This window comes from Neoarius graeffei, chromosome 25 (assembly GCF_027579695.1).
Source record: "Neoarius graeffei isolate fNeoGra1 chromosome 25, fNeoGra1.pri, whole genome shotgun sequence".
Taxonomy (NCBI): domain Eukaryota; kingdom Metazoa; phylum Chordata; class Actinopteri; order Siluriformes; family Ariidae; genus Neoarius; species Neoarius graeffei.
Window position 1 is genome coordinate 27,375,362 of NC_083593.1, and position 5,076 is coordinate 27,380,437.

At 37.7% G+C, this 5,076-nt stretch overlaps 1 protein-coding gene across 1 annotated transcript in view; it reads left to right on the forward strand.

Moving 5' to 3' along the window:
- Positions 1 to 1,450, forward strand: part of vps26bl (vacuolar protein sorting 26 homolog B, like) — a 63,577-nt gene extending 62,127 nt beyond the window's left edge. The window contains exon 6 of the mRNA XM_060909171.1: positions 1 to 1,450. This exon is cut by the window's left edge and continues 451 nt beyond it. The gene's annotated coding sequence lies outside the window, so the exon portion shown is untranslated.
- Positions 1,451 to 5,076: the final 3,626 nt, after the last annotated feature.

Here is a 5,076-nt window from a genome sequence, read left to right on the forward strand (position 1 = left end):
TTTTATATTTTGTTTTTACACATCATGATACCTACTATTTAGCAACTGTTCCAGATAAAATACCTTTTAACATTTAATTTTCATAAGATTTTCATACAGTTAGGTCTTCATGTCAGTCAGTCAAGTGCTTACCTGTTTGCTGTTCTATTCAATTTCCTGTCACAACACTTTCAGTCTGGAATTGAATTTTAAGGAGGAGTTAATGTAGCCACGAGTAGGACCAAACAGAATTTAATAGTGACTTTTATAACACGAGTGTTGATACACAGAGGCTGCAAGTTCAGTGTTGAGATTCATCCAAGATGCTCCTGATATGCTGAGGATGTTCTTATTAGAGCCAGTTTTGTAGACGTGCCTCGTCATTATTCAGTGTTTCATATCGTGCTGTCAGTTTGATGCCAGAATTTGTGAGGTTTTAACGGAATCATGTCTTGATTTTTGTGCCTAATTTTTTATTATACTGATTTTTTTTTTCACTTTTCTCCAGTACTGGAAATAAGAGCTCTCTTTCTTTAACAAACTCGTAACTGTTGACTAACTCTTCCAGATGTATTTGACTATAACAAGTATAACTTAATGAGCTGTTTAAAAAAAGGTTAAAGTGTTAGTGTGCACAATAGATTAGCATTTCCATTTGAAGACAGTTACAAAATAGTTTGGACTTGTTTCCAGTGTAGTACTGTAACTGTTAAAAATTTCATCCTTTATAATCATTCCTTAATGTGACACTTTGCAAGCATTTTGAAACAGCAGGGATAATTTGTATGTCCTAGGTGTGACAGTCAAGACAGTCTGGTGTTTCTCTTATTTTCTGGAAAAGGGGATCTTCATGTTGAGTGTTAGATAATTTAAAAGACTAATTGGCGGTGTCTGAGTGTGTGGTGTTTAAAAGTTTGAGTGCTGTTGCCTTATAGGAAGTGTCATTGGTATAAGATTTATTGGTTTTTTTAAAAAAAAAAAGTCCCAGTGATTTTTTTTTTTTTGCAAAAGTGTTTCAACTGAAGTTCCCAAAATGCCATCAAAAGCAATGCTTACTTAAAGGAGATACGCAGAACCCTTATTTTTAAATACGTTTCTGAGTGGATAGTATCTCCATCCTTGACTCTTGTATGCTGCATAAATGGAAATTAAAAATATATTTTTGAGAGTTAAAATCGACCGCAAAGTTGGCATTTGAGCTGCCCTGCTCAGCCAGCCCTGCGTGGGTGACGTCACAGCAGGAACTGGATTTAAGGCCGAGGCCTTTGACAGCTATAGACCAAAGTCATATAAATTTATGGTGAAGGTAAGAAATATCGTTACCAACTTACTCAACTAAGACTGATTTGACTTCATTGATTGTGGGTTGACTCTCATTAAAACAGGATAGGCGTTATAACTTATGCAATGTACATACAGTGGTGCTTGAAAGTTTGTGAACCCTTTAGAATTTTCTATATTTCTGCATAAATATGAGCTAAAACATCATCAGATTTTCACACAAGTCCTAAAAGTAGATAAACAGAACCCAGTTAAACAAATGAGACAAAAATATTTTACTTGGTGATTTATTTATTGAGGAAAATGATCCAATATTACATATCTGTGAGTGGCAAAAGTATGTGAACCTTTCGGATTAGCAGTTAATTTGAAGGTGAAATTAGAGTCAGGTGTTTTCAATCAATTGGTATGACAATCAGGAATGAGTGGGCGCCCTGTTTTATTTAAAGAACAGGGATCGATCAAAGTCTGATCTTCACAATACATGTTTGTGGAAGTGTATCATGGCACGAACAAAGGAGGTTTCTGGGGACCTCAGAAAAAGCGTTGTTGATGCTCATCAGGTTGGAAAAGGTTACAAAACCATCTCTAAAGAGTTTGGACTCCACCAGTCCACAGACAGACAGATTATGTACAAATGGAAGAAATTCAAGACCATTGTTACCCTCCCCAGGAGTGGTCGATCAACAAAGATCGCTCCAAGAGCAAGGCATGTAATAGTCGGCGAGGTCACAAAGGACCCCAGGGTAACTTCTAAGCAACTGAAGGTCTCTCTCACATTGGCTAATGTTAATATTTATGAGTCCACCATCAGGAGAACACTGAACAACAATGGTGTGCATGGCAGGGTTGCAAGGAGAAAGCCACTGCTCTTCAAAAAGAACATTGCTGCTCGTCTGCAGTTTGCTAAAGATCACATGGACAAGCCAGAAGGCTATTGGAAAAATGTTTTGTGGATGGATGAGACCAAAATAGAACTTTTTGGTTTAAATGAGAAGTGTTATGTTTGGAGAAAGGAAAACACTGTATTCCAGAATAAGAACCTTATCCCATCTGTGAAACATGGTGGTGGTAGTATCATGGTTTGAGCCTGTTTGGCTGCATCTGGGCCAGGACGGCTTGCCATCATTGATGGAACAATGGATTCTGAATTATACCAGCGAATTCTAAAGGAAAATGTCAGGACATCTGTCCATGAACTGAATCTCAAGAGACATTTGGTCATGCAGCAAGACAACGACCCTAAACACATAAGTCGTTCTACCAAAGAATGGCTAAAGAAGAATAAAGTTAATGTTTTGGAATGGCCAAGTCAAAGTCCTGACCTTAATCCAATGGAAATGTTGTGGAAGGACCTGAAGCGAGCAGTTCATGTGAAGAAACCCACCAACATCCCAGAATTGACGCTGTTCTGTACAGAGGAATGGGCTAAAATTCCTCCAAGCCGGTGTGCAGGACTGATCAACAGTTACCGGAAACGTTTAGTTGCAGTTATTGCTGCACAAGGGGGTCACACCAGATACTGAAAGCAAAGGTTCACATACTTTTGCCACTCACAGATATGTAATATTGGATCATTTTCCTCAATAAATAAATGACCAAGTATAATATTTTTGTCTCATTTGTTTAACTGGGTTCTCTTTATCTACTTTTAGGACTTGTGTGAAAATCAGATGATGTTTTAGCTCATATTTATGCAGAAATATCGAAAATTCTAAAGGGTTCACAAACTTTCAAGCACCACTGTACATGCATTTTCACTGATAAAATGTGAAAGGCTAATTAAATAATCAGATGAACTGAGACTATCATATTCTGAAGCGAATCAAATAATCTTATACCGGTAACTTAAACACATGATACAAGTTATATGTATTAATCTAAATGCAGGTAAACAACGAGTGTTGTTTTGTATCCAAATGAGTCGCATCTTGTGTGTCTGTTCTCGCTTCTTGAAGGCCAATCTTGTAGCCGCTTGTTATGAAACAATCTGACTTTCAGTTGTTCATTCAGTTCTCCGTTCATTCGCTTCTTCCATGTAAGGGCAAGATATTGCTGTTGAGGCAAGCATATCCAGTGGAGAAATCAGATGGCTGGTCCACCCATTCTCCATTTTCTCCATACTGAGTACTTCACCATTACTGCTCGGCTCAGGCAATTACTAAAACCCAGGATGGGACGTCACCGGTTTTAGCAACAAGCGCGGGGAAGTCAGGTTCCGTCCCGGGTTTTAGCAACAACCCTCGGCTTGCACTCCAGGAGAACTGGTGCAACTGAACTTGCTTTCCTTTTCTTGTAGTTTTCTTTTCCTTTAATTGTTGGTACTGCACCCTCTTTCAATATGGGCTTATAGCCAACGCTCCTCAACAGATCAGAGGTCTTGTATGAGTTTTCAGTAAAATGTGCAGAGGAGAGACCATTTCGTAGGTGCCCAATGTGCTTGTGAACTTTTCGTAAAACACGTCCAAATCTTTGCAGTTTGAACATTCTTGGGCCATGAATGCAACATAAATCCACCTTCTGTCGTGTTGCTGCACCCACCAGCAACACATCTACAAGACATGGCGATAAATAAATTGGCTCAAAATGGAAGCTCGAAGTTGTGGTCAGCTGTGTTTTAGTATAGCAGAAATGGCAATGAGACTGATAGCCTTCCTGCGGTGACGTCACAGATGTCAAGGTCATTCACTCAGACCGCTACCTATATGAATCATTTTAATCATAAAAATTACTATATTAGATTTATTGTTAACGCTTAAAACTATTCCTATGCCACTCTTGAGGTCTCAAGGCATTTATAAACAAAAAGGGAGGTCATGGTTCTGCATATCTCCTTTAAGGTTTTGTGAAAGCTGTGATTTGGTTTTCCAGCCATCTACTGTTTTCAGAGAACAAAAGGAGAAATGTTTTGATTTGCTTGCAGTTCTAACATCCTAATCCTTTATCATTATAAGAAAACTGTGCATTAAACAGCATTTCCCAGTTATATATTATGTATGTACAAAATTTATTGACCGATATGAAAGTGTCATTCTTTTTATATATATGTGTGTGTATACATACATACACTATATATATATATATATATATATATATATATATATAAAAACACACACACACACGTGTGTATATACGTGTGTGTGTAATATATATATACACACACACACACGTATATTATTTATATAAAATGTGTGTGTATATATACACACACATACAGTGACAGTAAAAAGTATTTGATCCCTTGCTGATTTTGTTGGTTTGCCCACTAATAAAGACATGATCATTCTATACTTTTAATGGTAAATGTATTCTAACATGGAGAGATAGAATATCAAAAAGAAAATCCAGAAAATAACTTGAAAGAATATATATTAATTGATTTGTATTTCATTGAGGGATATAAGTATTTGATCCCCTAGTATGCATTAGGAGTTCTGGCTTTCACAGACCAGTTAGACACTCCCAATCAACTTGTTACCTGAATTGAAGACACCTGTTCTAACTAATCACCTGTATGAAAGACGCCTGTTCACAGAATCAGACAACATGGGTAAGACCAAAGAACTCTCTCAGGACCTCAGAGACAGGATTGTTGACCTGCACAAATCTGGAATGGGCTACAAAAACATTAGCAAGATGCTGGGTATTAAAGTAACAACCATTGGTGCAATTGTGAGAAAATTTAAGAAGTATAACATGACCATCAACAGACCTCGGTCTGGTGCTCCACAGAAGATTTCACCTCGTGGGGTGGCAATGATCATGAGAACTGTGAGAAATTGGCCTGCAACCACACAGCGGGAGTTAGTGAATGAC